Raw genomic sequence first — 20,109 nt, forward strand, 5'->3', positions numbered from 1 at the left:
ATCAATGACTCTGGTCTTGGCATTCTCCTCTTTAAATTTTTTTTTTAAATTTAATTTAATTATTATTATTTTTTAATGTTCTACAATCACTACCATAAAATTAAGCTTTTATCCCCCCCCCCCACTTACTCCCCCCTCTGTCCCCATGACAGCATACAATTCTGTATAGGTTCTACATATACTTTCCCATTGAGTATGTTTTCACTATACTCATGCTATGTAGTTGAACTAAAATAAATGGAAGAAATCATATAACAAATCAAAACATAATACACAAAAACACACACACAGACAAATATGATCTGCTACATTCTGTGAATGACTTCCATATTTCTTTCTCTGAGTGTGGAAGGCATTTTGCCTTAGAAAACCACCATTGGGATTTTTTTTTAATAAGATCTTACGTTATTACGAAGTTCCAAGTCTACCAGAAAAAACTCTCGCAAACTATGGTCATTGCTGTGCTCAAAGTTCTCCTGGTGCTGCTCCTTGCACTCAGCATCAGATCATATATGTTCTTCCAGGCCTCCCTAAAATCTTCTTGTTCATCATTTCTTATGGCACAATAGTACTCCATTACATTCATATACCATAATTTATTCAGCCATTCCCCAATTGATGGGCGTCCCCTTGATTTCCAGTTTTGGGCAGCTACAAAGAGTGCTGCTATAAATATTTTTGTACATATGGGACCTTTTCCCATTTTTATGATCTCTTGGGGATACAGTCCTAGCAGCAATATTGCTGGGTCAAAGGGTATGCACATTTTTGTAGCCCTTTGGGCATAGTTCCAAATTGCTCTCCAGAATGGCTGGATGAGCTTACAGCTCCACGAACAATGAATTAGTGTTCCAACTCTCCCACATCCTCTCCAGCATTTATCATTTTCTTGTTCTGTCATGTTTGCCAATCTGATAGGTGTGATGTGGTACCTCAGAGTTGTTTTGATTTGCATCTCTCTAATCAATAGTGATTTAGAGCATTTTTTCATATGATTATAGATATCTTAATTTCTTCCTCTGAAAATTGCCTGTTCATTTCCTTTGACCATTTATCAATTGGGGAATGACTTGTATAGTTATACATGTGAGTCAGTTCTCTATATATTCTAGAAATGAGGCCTTTACCTTTGAGCTTAGCTGTAAAAATTATTTCCCAATTTACTACATCCCACTGAATTTTGGTTGCATTGGGTTTGGCTGTGCAAAAACTTTTCAGTTTAATGTAATCAAAATTATCCATCTTGCATTTCGTAATACTTTCTATCTCTTCTTTAGTAAAAAATTCATCCCTTCACCATAAATCTGATAAATACACTATTCCTTGCTCCTCCAGTTTATTCATGGTATCAATCTTTATACCTAAATCATGTACCCATTTGGATTTTCTTCTTGTATATGGTGTCAGGCATGGGTCTATGCCTAATTTCCGCCACACTGTTATCCAGTTTTCCCAGCAATTTTTGTGGAACAGTGAGTTCTTATCCCAAAAGCTGGGGTCCTTGGGTTTATCAAACAGGAGGTTGCTATATTCCAAGTCTATTACACTTGTCTACCCATCTCTTTCTTAGCCAATACCACGTGGTTTTGATAATTGCTGCTTTATAGTACAATTTGAGGTCTGGTAGCGCTAGGCCACCTTCCCAAGCATTTCTTTTCATTAGTCCCTTTGATATTCTGGATCATTTGTTCTTCCAAATGAATTTTGATATTATTTTATCAAGCTCTAGAAAATAATTATCTGATAGTTTAATTGGTATGGCACTAAATAAGTAAATTAATTTAGGAAGAATTATCATTTTTATTATATTAGCTCGGCATACCCATGAACAATTGATGTTTTTCCACTTACTTAAATCTGACTTTATTTGCACAAAATGTGTCTTGTAATTGTGTTCATATAATCCCTTGATTTGTTTTGGCAGGTAAACTCCTAAGTATTTTATAGTGTCTACCCTAGCTTTAAATGGGATTTCTCTTTCTATCTCTCACTTTTGAACTTTATTGCTAATATATAGGAATGCAGAAGATTTGTGTGGGTTTATTTTGTAACCTGCAACTTTGCCAAAGTTGTTTATTATTTCAAGTAGTTTTTTACTTGAATCTCTGGGATTCTCTAAGTATATCATCATATCATCTGCAAAGAGTGATAGCTTAGTTTCTTCTTTGGTTATTCTTATTCCTTCTATTTATTTATCTTGTCTAATTGCTGCAGCTAACATTTCTAGTACCGTATTGAATAATAGTGGTGATAATGGACATCCTTGTTTCACCCCTGATCTTATTGGAAATGTATCTAACTTATCCCTATTGCATATAATGCTTGCTGAAGGTTTTAGGTAGATACTGCTTATTATTTTATGGAAAGTTCCCTTTAATCCTATGTTCTCCAGTGTTTTTAATAGGAATCGGTGTTGTATTTTGTCAAAAGCTTTTTCTGCATCTATTGAAATAATCGTGTTGTTTTGTTAGGTTTGTTGTTAATATGATCAATAATGCTAATAATTTTCCTAATATTGAACCAGCCTTGCATTCCTGGTATGAATCCTACCTGGTCATAATGTACTATTCTCATGATAAGATGCTGTATTTGTTTTGCTAAAATCTTATTTAAAAATTTGCATCTATATTCATTAGAGAAATTTGTCTATAATTTTGTTTCTCTGTTTTGTCTCTTCCTGGTTTGGATATCAAAACCAAATTTGTATCATAGAAATAATTTGGGAGGACTCCTTCCCCAGTTTTCAAAAATAGTCTATATAGTATTGGAATTAACTGTTCTTGAAATGTTTGATAGAATTCACTTGTGGATCCATCTGGCCCTGGAGATTTTTCCTAGGGAGTTCATTGATGGCTTGTTTAATTTCTTTTTTTGAGATGGGGTTGTTTAAGTATTCAACTTTCTCTTCTGTTAATCTGGGCAATTTGTATTTTCTTAAAATATTCATCCATCTCATTTAGATTATCGAATTTATGGGCATAAAGTTGGGCAAAGTAATTTCTAATTATTGTTTTAATTTCCTCTTTATTGGAGGTGAGTTCACCCCTTTCATTTTTAATATTAGTAATTTGATTTTCTTTCTTTTTTAAAATCAAATTGACCAAAGGTTTCTCAATTTTATTAGTTTTTTCATAAAACCAACTGTTGGTTTTATTTATTAATTCAATAGTTTCCTTAATTTTAATTTTATTAATCTCTCCTTTGGTTTTCAGTATTTCTAATTTGGTATTTCCTTGGGGATTTTCAATTTGTTCTTTTTCTAGCTTTTTTAGCTGCATGTCCAGGTCATTGATCTCTTCTTTCTCTATTTTAATTATGTAGGCATTCAAAGATATAAAACTTCCCCTAAGAATGGCTTTTGCAGTATCCCATAAGATTTGGTATATTGTCTCATTATTGTCATTCTCTTGAATGAAGTTGTTGATTGTTTCTATGATTTCTTCTTTAACCCATTCCTTCTTTAGGATTAGATTATTTAGTTTCCATTTGATTTTTGGTTTATCTTTCCATGGCCTTTTATTACATATAATTTTATTGCATTATGATCTTAGAAGGATGCATTGATTATCTCTGCCTTTCTGCACTGGATTGTGAGATTTTTATGTCCTAGTACATGGTCAATTTTTGCAAATGTTCCATGTACTGCTGAAAAAAGGTATATTCCTTTCTATTCCCATTCAATTTTCTCCAAAGATCTATCATATTGACCTTATCCAGAGTTTTATTTACCTCCTTAACCTCTCTCCTGTTTATTTTGAGGTTAGATTTATCGAGTTCAGAGAGGGGGAGGTTGAGGTCTCCCACTAATATAGTTTTGCTGTCAATTTCTTCCTTCAACTCCCCCAACCTCTCCTCTAAGAATCTGGATGCTATACCACTTGGAGCATACATGTTTAGTAATGATATTGCTTCATTGTCTATGGTGCCTTTTAGCAGGATATAGTTTCCATCCTTATCCCTTTTGATTAGAACTATTTCTGCTTTTGCTTTGTCTGAGATTAGGATTGCTACTCCTGCCTTTCTTACATCAGCTGAAGCACAATATATTCTGCTCCATCCTTTGACCTTTATCCCCCCTTTTTACCTTTTTATGATTCTCTTGAGACCTGCATTTGGAGATTGAATTGTCAATTGAGTTCTGGCGTTTTGATGAGGAAGCTGTGGAAATCCCTTACTTCGTTGAATGATTTTCTCCTTGTCTGAAATGTTGTGCTGAACTTTGCTGGGTAGTTGATCCATGGTTGTAGTCCCAACTCCTTTGCCTTATGGAATATTGGGTTCCAATTCTTTCAGTCTTTTAATGTAGAAGCTGATATTTCTTGGGGTTTTGAGTGTGGAATCCCTTTCGGGAGGTGAACGGAGGATTCTTTCTATCACTATTTTGCCATCTGGATCTAGCACTTCTGGGCAGTTTTCCTTGATGATTTCCTGGAACACGTGGTCCAGACTCTTTTCTTCATCATGGCTTTCTGGCAGGCCAATAATTCTTAAATTTTCTCTCCTGGATCTATTTCCAGGTCAATTGTTTTTCCAATTAGATATTTTACTTTTTCTTCTGTCTTTTCATTCTTTATATTTTGTTTGACTGATTCTTGCCTGTCTCATTAAGTCATTAGTTTCTACTTGCCCAATTCTAATCTTTCTCAAATTGTTTTCTTCAGTTAACTTTTGCATCTCCTTTTCCATCTGTCCAATTTTTCCTTTTATGAGCTATTTTCTCCAGTTAATTTTTGTACTTCCTTTTCCATTTGACGAATTTTCCAAGTTAGGTTTTATGCTTCCTTTTCCATTTAACCAATTTTCCCAATTAGGTTTTGTGTTTCCTTTTCCATTTGACCAACTGTTCCTTTTAGGGAATTATTTTCTCCAGTTAACTTTTGAACTTCCTTTTCCATTTGTTCAATTTTCCTTTTCAAAGAGATGTTCTCATCAGTGAATTCTTTTCTTATTATTTTAAAATCATTGGCCAGTTTTTCTTCTATTTCCTTCTTCAGCTGTTCCAGGAGAGCTGCTTGTGCTTGCGAGCAGTTCATAGTCCCTTCTGAAGTTTCAGATGGATGTACAGTCTCAGCTCTGACCTCTTTGGTGTTTGTGTTTTGGTCCTTATCCCCATAGAAAGATTCTATGGTTTTTTTCACCCTTCATCTGCTTTTTCTTGTTCATAATGTTTACTGAGTGTTGTGGCTTCTGGTTCTTTCAATCAGAAGCTACAGAGCTTTGTGTTGAGCTGATGTGTGAAAAGGCTAAAAGCAGGTTTTTGTTTTTTGTTTCCCTGATCAACCCTGGGGTTAGCTTGTTAAGTGTGTGGGAGGAGTGGTCTGGTCACAGGAGATCTCCTCAGCTGAAGTGAGGCAAAGGCAATCTCAGGGGATGGTGATCCCTGCTTCCCTATTGTCTTCCCGTTTCCCCTGGAGTGCTGAGGCATGCCTAGATGCTAATGCATGTTCCCACCCCTCCTGGGACTCCTCTCCTGGTGCTGAGGTTTCCCTGGGTCCTAGTGTGAGTTTTCTCTGCCCTGGGTCCTCTGTCCTTCCAGTTTGCCTCCACTACAGTAGAAGGAATCCCCCTTAACTATTTTCCTAGCCTCAGGTGTTATCAGACTATTGGCCCCTTCTGCTGTTCCTGCTGATTCAGGATTTTTCTGGGGAAATATTTTATGGTTCTTTCACGGTCATCAAGGGGGGAGGAGAGAGCATTTACTGATCACTCTGCCATCCTGGCTGCTGGAAGTTCAAGTAGGTGACTTACCGATGTTTAATCTTTGGGCTGAAAGTCTCAGGAGCTGCTGTGCTGATGTGTGGTGCTCAGTGGCTCTCACTGGCTTGGCTAGGCTTATCTCCCACCCTTGAGTGCTGCTCTGACAGTTCTGCCCGCTTGGTTTCCCGTGCCCTTTCTGCTCTGCTGCCCTGGATGTGCTGCATTGTGCACTGGTGGCTCACCCCGGCAGAACAGCTCCTTCCCATGGACCTTCCAGTCTAAGCTGGGCTCCAAATCCATCACAGTCTGTCTCCCACTGGATTCCACACCTCCAAAATTTGGTCAGATTCTGCTTTTAGAGGTATCCAAAGGAGTTTGTCCAAGAGCTTCAGTGAATTGTTGCTCTCACTCCGCCATCTTGGCTCTGCTCCTCCACCTCTCTCTTTTTAGATGTTGTCTTCAAAATTTTATCCATACTATCAATTCACAGAATGTAATCTAATGACATCTGACCTAGGTGATATAAATGTTTTTATTTCTATTGTGCAAAGGATGAATCTGAGGTGAGAAAGCTAATGTGACACTCCCTGAATTCAAATAGCTGATGAGTTTTAGAGCTGAGATTTGAATAGAAGTTTTCTCTGTCACATGCCCAGGACCCTTCACAATATGCTGGATTGCTTCTGATCATTGACTTAGCTGAAGCCATTTCAGAAGAGAGTACGTAGGATAATATGAGATACTGAAACAATTTCAAAGTGGTTGGGATGAGTTTCAGCATATAGAGGAGTCTATTTCAGTATAAAGAACTAAATCAAGAGTTTGCCAGTCCACCATTTTCACTAATCATGTTATATTAAGTGAATCACTTTTCTCATTTCCTTAACCTATAAAATGAAAAAAAACCCTCAACTTTCTTCTTATCATTAATTGCCTATGGTTCTAAGATTAAAAAGCGAATATACTAGTTCAATACATGGTGTGGGAAATGGTATGGGTTGAAAATGTCATTGGAATTAGATTAAGAAGAAGTGAATTCGAGTGCTAGGTCCACATTCCACATATAACTGACATTGTATCTCCCTGAGCCTCAGTGTACTCACCTGTAAAATGAAAATAATAATTACTACCCAGGTTATAGTTTTATTGAGAGGAAATTAATTTGTAAACCTTAAAGTCCTTTATCTGTGTAATCTACTACTCTGAAGAGATTCAGTCTAAGAATCTCTGAAGAACTAGAACTCCACAACGTTTGAATGAACTTCCCTGTGCAGTAGTGAGCTTGTTTATTCCTGAAGAGCTCAAGTAATGCCTAGATGACCCTTAAGGTACATTTCAATTTATTATTTTTTTTAATTTGAGGACAGAAACTTTATTTTGCCCTTGAGTTTCAGCACTTAGCACAGAATCTAGTTAAATAGTAGATGCTCAAAAAGTGGTTGTTGATTTGAATTGGAGCAACTAGTTTAAACTAGAAGAAATTAGTGACAACAAATTGGTCAGATTGGCAAGTATCATGGCAGTATGAGCAAAACTTAAATATGAACAAGAACTTTTAGAATTCCATTGAATAAGTAATAGATATTTTCTTCAGTCCTCTAAAGAAAGATGAAATAACTATTGGAAGATATTTTCCCCATGAGTTTTAACCCACTCTTAATAATGAATTGCCCTTAAATGAGAGAAATCATCTGTGAGAGACACAACTAATAATTCTGAATTTGTCAGATGTGTTTTTCTGTGACATTTAAAAGACGAATTTGCTATGTATTAATTATCTTTTTTACCTCTGTACTTCTGATTATAGATTACTATGTCAGCGCATGAAATCAAGGTGATACTATAATGTGTGCTGTTAAACTTTGCAGGAAATCTGCAGTCATAAATCTATTGCTGTCCAAGTCTCTCATTAAATGTACTGTGCTATCTCAGTGGGCTCACTCCTATATAATCACCACATCTGCTGATGGGAAAATGGCTCCATGGTCTAGTTCCACACTCTGATAACAGCAGAAATGGAGTTAGGGAGATTTTTCTCATTACCAAAAGTAGAAATGAAATGGGCAACTTCAGATGTACATCAATAACTGTACCTAGATATAAACAATGGGGGCTTTGCACCAGGGCACTAAAATTTAGAGGATACAAACATAAAAAAGTTCTCCCTAGCAGTAATACTTCTTAGGGTAATTAATCCCCCTTCCTGCTCAATTTAATTTGCCTTAATTATGTCTTTTATTTTGTCACAATGATGATGAGAATGAGTTTAATATGTTGTTTGTCCCAGGTATATCTATTTCTACTTACCTGAGGTATCAAAATTCCTAGTTAGGACTTCAAAAGTGTCTTTTATAATTCAGAATTGCCTTCAGAAATGAATCTTACATCTATATAACTATATGGTAAAATTCAGGGGACATTAATGTGCCTACCCTTCAAAATATCTCATATATATATGCTAATGTCTGAAATTCCACCATTAAGGATTCATTACTTAGCATAAATCTAAAATCATTCATTTTAATAAAAATGCTCAAAGCTATGGTGCCATTTTAATCTCATATCAAACAAGTTTAGCTTCACTTTTCATGGAAGTTCTGATTGTCATGTTGACAGTACAATTATCTAAACTGAGTATACCTCATTTTGATTTATTATAGCTGAGAGGAATTAGCAGAGGAACTAATCTTCTTTCTGTATTGCTATTATCAACCTCACATTCCATAATGTTTTGCTTTATTCTGGAAGGCAAAACTTGAATGCAACACACATTTAGCACATGTTAGTTCTGTAGCAGGTGAGAGGTAATGCTACTGAAATAATTAAGATTATTTTCCTTAGAGGACTTCTGGAGGTGAAGCCAAGATGGTAGAGTAGAGAAGACAACCAAGATTTTCCAACATTCCTTTCCAAACAACTTTAAAATGATACCTTAAAAATAGAATTCTGGAGCAGTAGAGCCAACAAAAGATTGATAAGACATTTTCCAGCCCCAAACAACTAATCAGAAAGAAACTAGTATGGATCTCTGTACTTCCAATGAATGCAAGAAAGGGCACTGTTTGACAACTCCATTTCCCATACCTACTTCTAAGTCATAGTTTTAGGGTGGAGAGGAATATTTGCTGTCTCAAGGGAACAGGAGCTTTGAGGAACAGTATCACTTTTGGTCACAAGGAATCAGAGATCTTGAGGAGCATGATTGCATCTGGTCACAAGGGAGCAGGGGCCCTAAGAAGCAGTATTGCTTCAGGTTGTAATTAAGCAGTGACCAACCCCCCCCCCCCCCCCCCGGATCACATCCTATAGAAACATTAACATCATCTTTCAAACCCTCAAAATTAACTTTGAAAACAGCAGTGTGAAAAAGTCTGAATCTTGGGACAATCCAGTACCTCACCTCCTGCTTGGAACATATCCCAACTTTAATGTGAAGTTCAAAGTTGAGAAATAAGCTGGAAAATGAGAACACAATAAAAAAGTATCAGACTTTAAAAAAAATATTATGGTGACAGGAAAAATCAAGACACAAACTCAGAAGAAGATAGCAATAGCAATGCAACCACAAGCAAAGCCTAAAAGAAAAATATGAATTTGACAGAAGTCAAACAAGAATTCCAAGAAGTTATTTTTTTTAATTATTTTAAAAATCAGAGGGGTTTTTTCCCATGGCAGATCTGAAGAGGACAGCTGTGCAAAGATGAAACTCAACATCTCTTTCCCAGCCACTGGCTGTCAGAAACTCATCAAAGTTGGTGATGAGAGAAAGCTATGGACCTTTTATGAGAAACAGATAGCCACTGAAGCCTCTGCTGATGCTCTGGATGATGAATGGAAGGGTTATGTGATTCAAATCAGTGGTGGGAATGACAAATGAGGCTACCTCATGAAGCAGGGTATTTTGGCTCACAGATGTATCTGCCTGCTTCTTATAAAAGGGCCATTCTTGCTATCAGCCTAGAAGAACTAGAGAAAGAAAATGTAAATCTATTAGAGAATATATTGTAAATGCCAACCTGGGGGTCCTTAACCTAGTTATTATGAAGAAAGGTAAGAAAGATATACCAGGATTGATAGATACAACGATGCCTCATCACTTAGGGCCCAAAAGAACTAGCAGAATCCACAAACTTTTCAACTTGCCCAAAGAAAATGTCCAGAAGCACGTTGTGAGAAAGAGCCTCAACAAGGAACCTAAGAAACCTATGACCAAGGCTCCTAAAATTCAGCAACTGGTGGCTCCCTATGTTTTGTAGCACAAACTTAGATGCATAGCTTTGAAGAAGCAACGTACCCAGAAAAACTAGAAAGAAGTCACAGAATTTGCTAAGCTTTTGGTAAAGTAAATGAAGGAGGCTAAAGAAAAATGACAAGAATACATCACTAAGAGATGTTGTCTATCTTCACTGAGATCCTTCATCTCTAAAATCTGAGTCCAGTCAAAAGTAAATTTCTAAAAATGTGTAGGAAATAAATAACTTTTTCAAGTGGAGAAAAATCAGAGTGGAAACTCAGAAGAGGAAAAAATTGGGAAAATAAATGAGAGTGACATGAAAAAATATGAAAAGAAAATTAGCAACTTGGTAAAAGAAGCACAAGAATTGCAGAAAAAATAGCAACTTAAAAATCAGAAATTGACAAATGGTAAAAGACTTACAAAAACTCACAGAAGAATAGAATTCCTTAAAAATTAGAACTGAGCAAGTGGAAGCTAATGGCTTCATGGAGCATAAAGAAACAACAAAATAAAATCAAAAGAATGAAAAAGAAGAAAATATGAAATATCAGAAAAAAAAACTAACCTGGAAAATAGTTTGAGACAAGATACTTCAAGAATTAATGGCCTACCTGAAGGCCATAATCAAAGAAAGAGCTGAGACACCATCGCTTCTCTCTTATTTTTCCTCACAAGTATTTCAGAGTTATCTTGGATCACTGTATTGCCAGAAAAAAAAAAGCTAAGTCATTCACAGATGACCATCTTACAATATTGCAGTTACTTTGTGCCCAGTACATTTCACTCTGCATCAGCTCATGCAAGTCTTTCCATGTGTTCCTGAGAGCACCTTGCTCATTGTTTCTTAGAGTACACCAGCATTCCACCACAGTCACATACCACAGTGTTCAGCCATTCCCAAATTGATGGAAATCCCCTCAATTTCCTATTCTTTGTCCCTCAAAAAAGAGCTGCTATAAATATTTTTGGATATGTAGGTCCTTTTCCTTTTAGTTTTTTAATGTCTTTTGAAACACAGACCTAGTAGTGGTATTGCTAGGTCCCACTTTACACTGATCTCTCCCTGTATGCTTAACACATATTTGCTTCTTCCCTATTGCCTAAGCTAAATCTACCAGCCCCAACTCCAGTACAACTGCTTTGTTCTCTGTTTTGGCTTAATACCTCGAAATCCAACATCATTCTGACTCTTGTGTTTCTTAGTCCTCAGCTACCATTTCCCTGTTTACCAGCTTCTCCTCAAATGCAGCTGGTTGCTCAGGTGTGACACTAAACATCACATGTTATTGCTCTGGCCAAACAGTCCTGAGGGTAGTCCTGGTCTCTTTTGATTTACCCTATTCCATTCCAATCAAGAAGTAACTTGTTACAAGTTATTTTTCTTACTAGGAAAAGTTATTTTTCTTATTAGGAAAACAGAAGAAAGTTTTAGTTTCCTACTAAGAAATTGGAATGTAAATGAATTGACTGAATGACTTAATTAAGAAAGCCAACATGTGGGAGGGGCAAAAGGAAATGATGTTGATGCAAGGCAAGGATATATGGAGGTTTAGTTGCTTCTGTTTCTGGTACAGAGAAACCTTTTAGCATAGACCTTTCTATTCATTAAGTTAGAATAAAAAAAGACAGTAAAGTATGCTCCTGTTTAAGACCCTAGTAATGAGTCATCCATCCTTTAGGCAGGTTCGAACTGTCCTAGTGTTTCATCCCATTTACTGAAGTCATTTACCTGTCATTGGCCTTTCTTTAATTCAGCCGTTATGAAGTAATGTGTTTTCAAACCCCTGGTGAAAAGAGCTTAGGTGAGACAAAGATGCATTACAGAATCAGAGAACAAATCACCATTTCTAGAGACGTAATAGAGAAGATCCTTTTTTTATGTTAATTACTTTATCATGTATTAACGGTACACAATTGAAGTCATAGAATAGTCCCAAGTCATCAATGAATATGAAAGTATTCTTCTCCTTCTACTAATGAAACTAAGAACATCATTTATCCACTGTTATGATGGATAAACTCATTGGCAATGAGAAAGCTCAAGCCTCATCTGTCATGGAAGTGATATGTGCATCCATCTGACAGTGTTATAAGCAATTCCAGGCTATGCAGCTCATTTCAGAGGCCCCATTCGATACTTTCAGCTTGAGATTCCTAGAACTTTCAGGTGGCAATGCCCAAGGGAGAGTTGGCAACAGGAAATTAGAGGTCAAGAGGGATATTTGAACAGCATAAAGAAATCTGGAAGTTGTCAGTACAGATGTTGCGGGTGATAGGTGTAGAAACTACTTTCTTCCCAGTTTTTCCCAGTTTTTCCTCCACCTCTCCAACTTGACTTTCAAAATTCTTTTTGAGTTCTTCCATAGCCTGAGCCCATTGGGTGGGCTGGGACACAAAATCCTTGATTTCTGTGTCTTTGCCTGATGGTAAGCATTGTTCTTCCTCGTCAGAAAGGAAGGGAGGAGGTGTCTTTTCTCTGAGAAAGTACCCTTCAATAGTTTTATTTCTTTTCCCTTTTCTGGGTATTCTCCCCAGCCAGTGGCTTGACCTCTGAATATTCTCCTCACATCCACCTCACCTCCTGGTCCTCCCAGCCAGTGTTTGGGGACTGAGATTCAAATGCTGCTTCCCGCCTTAGGGCTTTTGGCAGGGGCAGGGCTGCTATTCAGTGTGAGAATTAAGTTCAGATGGTCAGGTCGGGGCAGGGCCGCCTCTCAGGCCCAGTTCCCTCAGGGGGTTTATGCACAAGCCTTCCACAATGGATCCAGGCTCCCGCCCGCTTGGGGAGCCCCTGTCTGCAGCCGCCTCTCAGCTTCTATCTCCCGGGGGGGCCCGAGCCATGGGGGCACCCCACTCCCCTCTCGACCCGCCAAAGAGACTCTCTCACCGACCCTCGTCACCTGTGGGGGGGGGGGGGCTTGTGCCGCTGCTGGAGATCCCGTCCCTAAAGCCTGCTCGGATCTGTACCTCTCGGAGCCACGGCCGCTGCAGGTCCGGGCTGGGCTCTGCGTCTGCAGCGCGACAGACTTTTTGCGAGAGGTTTGCAGGTCCCTCTGTGGGTGGAGGGACCCGCGTGGCTGCAGGATATCCCGTCTCCGTAGCCCGTTCGGATCTTTTCCTCACGGTGTCGTGGCCACTGCAGGGCTGCCCTCTGCTCCCAGTCCCTGCGCCCAGTCCGCAGTGTGAAGGACCCCCCGCGAGAGGTTTGCAGGTCTCTCCGGAACAGAAATCTCCCTCGCTCCAATATTCCATGGCGTCTGGGTGCAGAATTCACCATGGGTTGGTCCCCTCTAGCCGTTCTGTGGGTTGTGGGTTTGGAGCTATGTGTATGTGTGTCTTTCTACTCCGCCATCTTGGCTCCGCCCCCCAGAAACTACTTTCCTAAGAGATAACTTGGGCTTGGGAACCACCTATTCTTAACTCACTCACAAATGACTTAAACTCTTATTTAGTCCATAAGATTCATAGCAGAGCAAAAGCCAAACTGCCTATTTAAATTACCAAACTTTACAATATCAGAAGACAAGCAACAGAAATCTAATTATCCCAGGTAAAGCAGCATCCTCCCAAGAGCTTGTCTCTTGGCTCCCAGTTAAAAGTGTGAAATTAACATCCTAGCCATAGGACTAGACACATCAGTCCTATACTTCACATTGGTTATTATTATTATTAGCACTTCTTATTGACAATAATATTAGTGCATTAAAATAATATTATATAATATATTTATAATTAATTATATAATACAATATTGTGTATTAATGTAATATTATGTAATTATATAATCATAATTAATTATGTAATAATTAATGTTAGTTATTATTAGTTCCTTACTTCTATATTCTGACAGTGCCTCTGGAAACAGCACAGCAGTTTGAGAGAAGGACAGAAAAAAGAGTGTAAAACTTTCCACCAATGTACACAAAAGTATTGACAAACACAGTACCCAGGCTGCTGTAATTTTATGCTAGTTAGGTGTTGCAATGAATAGAGTATTGGGCCTGGAGTCAGGAAGACTGGAATTCAAATCCAACCTCAGATACTAATACTGGACAAGTCACTTAACATCAATATGCCTCAGTTTTATCATCGATAAAATATAGATAGAAATAGTACCTACTTCTCAGGGTTGCTGTGAGGAACTAATGAGATAATGTTTGTAAAGCACTTAGCATGCCTTCTGGCACATTCTAAACACTGTATGGTATGCATACTTTTAAAAAATTTTCTTCCCTTTTCTTGAGGTCTTTTTTTATCTATGTTTTCTTTCACAACATGATAAACATCTTTCACAACATGATAAACATATGTTTTGCGTGACTACACATGTATAATCTATTTTGAATTGCTTACCTGCTCAATGAAGGGGGTGAGGAAGGATGAAGGAAGAAAATTTGAAACTCAAAAGTTTTAAAAAAGAATGTTAAAAATTATTTTTCATATAATTGGGGAAAGTAAGTAATATGAATATATAAATATATAATATAAATTTAAAATAAATGATACAGAAATAAATTTTAAAAACTTCATTAAAATTAAAAGAAGAAAAAATTAGCATTCAGAGGAGGGGGCTAATGAATAGTATGAAAGGCTGTAGAGAAGTCAAGGAAAATGAGGTCTGAGGAAAGGTTACTGGACTTAGAATATATTAGATGTTCAATCCTGGCCCAGTACATTCTCTACACAAAACTTTATCTCCACCCTGCATGAGCACTTCCTCTAGGGCCTCAGGTATCTGAAGTACCATTTCCATGTGCTCTAGAATATTCTCATGCACCTTGCGGGCAGCACTAAAATATAAGATTCCCAGGCAGTTGGAATATTGATTAGCCATTATCATGCAAACCATAGGGAGATTCTAGTGTGTAATTTAATTTATGCAAAATTTCTGCCCAGGCAATGTATGTGAAGACGAGGATTGGGCAAGTGTCAAGATGATCTGATCATTGTAAATCAGTGGGGATTATTCAAGTGAAATAAATTAATAACAGAGTTCTCCTTCCCCCAAGTTCTTTTTCTTTCATTTCTTCTTTCACTCTGCCTGGAATTCACCAAGAATACTTTTATAGAAAGAGGAATTCATGCCATAAGGAAGGAAAAGGAACATGAGCCAAGAAATGTTGTTGAATAAGGAAGGCAACAACAGCCTTTCAAACCTCTACCAGCAGTCCTTAATGTCAGCACATTATAACTAAGAACTCCAAAACTCTGAATTCAGACATTGATTTCCTTCTGGTCTTTATCCACAGTTCTTTTCTCTAATAGGTTTGTGACCAAAACTTAATTTGGCTTAAAATGTGTGGTTTGTGCATGTGATGTATAGCATATTCCAAACATAGGGCCAGGTTTGTTTTAGGAAGTGAAGGTTAATAAGGAGCAGCTGGTCCATTAACCACCTTTGCTGAGAAGAAAAAAAAAACATACACATTCAGAGAAAAATTTGTAATCCCATAAAATATCTGTGAAGCAGTAAACCTCTGATTCCAAATTAGTTAAGTTTCTAAAGACCATAAACCATTTTTAGTGCTTCTTCTATCTTTCCAAAATATCCATTTGGGACCTTTCTAGTCTGCTCACATAGCATCCTCAACTGCATTCTGCTAAAATAATCTAAATTTCCTCCTGTTTATAAAGGCTGTGTGTATAATAATAAAGCTAATCTTACTCTTTAATTCCTCTCTTTTGACAGTATCAACAGAAAATTGTAATTACTGAAACATTTAGAAGAACAAGAACAAAATTAATAATAACAAAAACAATAAGAATACTTTCCTTTTATCAAATGCACTTGTGAACTACTGTTCCCCTTTCCCATAGTTTGCATCCAAGTCATCAAGTTATCAACTTATTCTTCATGAGGCTAAGTTTAAGTGTAGTAAAAAACTGGAAGCTTTGACTCCCTCAAAAATATTCCTTCAGGAAGTCCTAATGTAGCTTCTCTATATGACAAAGAATACAAGTTGGCTATGGAAATGGCAGAGAGAATATAGCAAAAAGAATTAGAGCAAATGATCCAGACAAAGACTGCCCTAGACCTGGTATAGTGCTCTCTCACTCAAACCCACGATGCTTTTGGCACATTTGCCTAGAATAGCATTTCATTTTAAGATGAGCAGTGGGGAAATATGAAATAGTGTGATTATAAAAGCAAGACAGTTCTTATTATATGAAGATGAAAACTTTGCATGAAGAAAATCAATGCAGCATTATACACGGGAAAGAACACTGGATTTAAATTCAGAGAATAAGGATTCAAAACATTTCTCTGACATTTATTGCCTATGTAATCTTTTGTAGAATTTCTCTGGATCTAATAAGGTGGGGTGAATTTGAGGTTCCTCTCAGCTGACCTTATTATTTTCTAAGAAAGGAAATGATTTGGAGAAAAAAAAGTCTTGGCCAAATATCTAAGATAAAGGTCTTATATCCAAAATATTTAGAATTAATACAAGTATGTAAGAAGAAAAACAGTGTGGCCAATGAGTATAAATAGTGAAAAATGCTTAGAACTGTTTGGAGAAGGGCTCACTTCCTCCTAAAAGCTTGTGATAAAGAATGATAGGGAAGCAGGGCATACAGTAAGACCTGCATTCTTTTTTTTCCTTTGTGTGTTTATTTATTTATTTTTAGTTTTCAACATTTCATTTCCACAAAATTTTGAGTTCCAAATTTTCTCATTTCTCCCCTCTGCCCACCCCATAACACCTTGCATTATGATTGCTCCTTTCCTCAATGCCCTCCCTTCTATCACATCACTCCCTTCCCTTATCCCCATCTTCTCTCTTTTCTTGTAAGACAAGATAGATTTCTATACCCCATTATCTATATTTCTTATTTTCCAGTTGTATGCAAAAACGATTCTCAACATTCATCCCTAAAACTTTGAGTTCCAACTTCTCTCCCTTCCTTCCTCCCACCCATCCCCATTGAGAAGACAAGCAATTCAATATGGGCTATATATGTGTCATTTTGCAAAAGGTTTCCATAATAGTCATGTTGTGTAAGACTAACTATATTTCCTCCCATCCTATCCTTCCCCATATTTATTCTATTCTCTCTTTTGACCTTGTCCCTCCCCATAAGTGTTTACTTCTAATTACTCTCTCCTCCCATTTGCCCCGTTTTATCATCCTCCCCCCACCCCACTTGTCCCCTTCACCCCTACTTTCCTGTAGCGTAACACAGATTTTCATACCAGATTGAGTGAGCATGTTATTCCCTCCTTAAGCCATATGTGAAGAGAGTAAGTTTCACTTTTATTCTCTCACTTCCTCCCTTTTCTCCTCCATTGAAAAAGCTTTTTCTTGCCTCTTTTATGAGAGATCATTTGTCCCATTCATTTTCTCCCTTTCTCCTTCCAATATATTCCTCTCTCACCCCTTAATTTTATTTTTTAGATATCATCCCTTCCTATTCAACTCACCCAGTGCTCTCTGTCTATGTGTGTGTGTGTGTATGTGTGTGTGTGTGTGTGTGTGTGTGTGTGTGTGTGTATAATTCCTCCAACTACCCAAACACTGAGAAAAGTCTCAAGAGTTACAAATTTTATTTTTCCATGTAGGGATGTAAACAGTTCAACTTTAGAAAGTCCCTTATGACTTTTCTTTCCTGTTTACTTTTTCATGCTTCTCTTGATTCTTGTGTTTGACAGTCAGATTTTCTATTCACCTCTGGTCTTTTCATCAAGAATGCTTGAAAGTCCTCTATTTCATTGAATAACCATTTTTCCCCTGAAGTATTATACTTAGTTTTGCTGGGTAGGTGATTCTTGGTTTTAATCCTAGTTCCTTTGACTTCTGGATTATCATATTCTAAGCCTTTTGATCCCTTAATGTAGAAGCTGCCAGATTCTTTGTTATCCTGATTGTATTTCCACAATACTTGAATTGTTTCTTTCTAGCTGCTTGCAATATTTTCTCCTGACCTGGGAACTCTGGAATTTGGCTACAATATTCTTAAGAATTTCTTTTTTTTGTATCTCTTTCAGGAAGTGATCTGGGGATTCTTTCAATATTTATTTTGCCCTCTGGTTCTAGAATATCAGGGCGGTTTTCCTTGATAATTTCATGAAAGATGATGTCTGGGCCCTTTGTTTGATCATGGGTTTCAGGTAGTAACATAATTTTTAAATTGTCTCTCCTGGATCTATTTTCAGGTCAGTTGTTTTTTCCAGTGACATATTTCACATTATCTTCTATTTTTTTCATTCTTTTGGTTTTGTTTCATAATTTCTTGGTTTCTCATAAAGTCATTATCATCCATGTGCTCCATTCTAGTTTTTAAAGGACTGTTTTCTTCAGTGAGCTTTTGAACTTCCTTTTCCTTTTGGCTAATTCTGCTTTTTAAAGCATTCTTCTCCTCATTGGCTTTTTTGGACCTCTTTTGTCAATTGAATTAGCCTATTTTTAAAGGTGTTATTTTCTTCAGCATTTTTAGGGGGTTTCCTTTAGCAAGCTGTTCACTCACTTTTCATGATTTTCTTGAGTTGCTCTCATTTCTCCTCCCAATTTTTCCTCCACTTCTCTTACTTGATTTTCAATATCCTTTTTGAGCTCTTCCATAGCCTGAGATCATTGTATATTTATTTTGGAGGTTTTGGATGCAGAAAGGACCTCTGATGGTATGCATTGTTCTTCTTCATCCCAAAGGATGATAAAAAATATCTTCTTATTAAGAAAGTAACCTTTTATGGTCTTATTTTTTTCCCCTTTTTGGGCATTTTCCCAGCCAGTTACTTGACTGTTGTGTCCTTTGTGAAGAGGAAGTTATACTCTGGGTACCCATAAGTTCTCAGTTCCTTCAAGGTGGCACAATCAGGGGACAGGAGTTTACTCCTCTCCTGACCTGCACACTAGTCTGGGAGCAACCAAAAACTTTTCTGCCCAGAATCTGGGAGTAGAATTCCCTCTCCACAACTACTTCCAGCTCTACCACACCAGCACTCCTCTTCACCCCAGGGCTATCCTCAGGGCTGAGATTCAGATCCTAGTACCTGCATTCTTGATTTTTAGAATGTATATTTCAGAAGGTTTAGTCAAAGGAGAGGTAGGATGTCATGAATGGAACTTATTGGTGGAGGGAGGATGTTAAATCAAAGGTTTTGAGGAGTGCTTAAGAATACAATTTTAAAAAAAGGGGGGGTGGGGAATAGTTTAAATGGGGAAGTAAAGGAAGAATTGCGTGAAGACTTGATGAGGTTAGACAGAGAATTCACCAGCTAGCAGTTTTATTAAAAAGACATGTATAAGAGATGGGATTATGATCAAGCAATAGAATTAATATAACAGTTTGAACAGGCTACAAAAATTTTGTGGAGTGATGAAGCTCAGAATAAACAAAGGGAATCTAAGAACAGCAGAACATGTTTTAAATCAAAGTAGGAACAGAAACATTTTCCCGAGTAGATGGGACAATGATAACTGTCACAAAAAAGTGAAGTTGCTCAATTGATATTCTATTTATATTTTTTCTCTGCTAAGAGGATGACTTTTGCACTGGAAATGATAGAAAACAAATAGGCTAAAGAGGAGATGAGACACCCAAATAATTGATTAATTCATATTGTCTCATCTAGAAGAACTACATCTCTGGTTACTAAAATAATGTGCAGATACAACTGACAAGTCAAAGTCAAGAATTTTCTCCACATTGAGACAATGTGGAGAACAGTACAGGTGCCACTGGACTGGGGGTTAGGGGGAAGCAATGTCCTTATTTTCAAAAAAAGAACAAGGACAGAGCCTGAAAGAGAAGAGTGTAATCAGGGGGAATGAAAATTCAGTTTATGCATTTGATTTATTGTCATGTGGAAGGGGGATTTAACTTACTCTTTTTTTTTTCAAAGCTAGAAAGAAAAATCAGGAGAAATGGGTAGAAAATAATAACAAAACAAAAAAAATTAATTTTAATGCCAGGAAAAAATTCCTAACAGTTCAAATTGTTCTTGGCACTCCGTGAAGGTCTTCTTCACTGAAGGTCTTCAAGAAAATCCTAAATGGTGGGTATAGATTTATTTTAGATATAAATTGCCCTTTACATTCCTTTCCAAATCTAAAATTTTATTATTCTCAAAACAATTGAAAAATATTTTCAAATATCTGAAAATTATTCCAAATCATTGATAATGACAGAAATGCACATGAAAACAATTCTGAGTTTTGCTTCACATCTGGGAA

General features: G+C 37.1%; 1 pseudogene; it reads left to right on the top strand.

The window, feature by feature from the left end:
- Nucleotides 1-9,397: 9,397 nt before the first annotated feature.
- Nucleotides 9,398-10,146, top strand: LOC140531754 (small ribosomal subunit protein eS6-like; annotated as a pseudogene).
- Nucleotides 10,147-20,109: the final 9,963 nt, after the last annotated feature.

The sequence above is a fragment of the Notamacropus eugenii genome, chromosome 3 (genome assembly GCF_028372415.1).
Source record: "Notamacropus eugenii isolate mMacEug1 chromosome 3, mMacEug1.pri_v2, whole genome shotgun sequence".
Taxonomy (NCBI): domain Eukaryota; kingdom Metazoa; phylum Chordata; class Mammalia; order Diprotodontia; family Macropodidae; genus Notamacropus; species Notamacropus eugenii.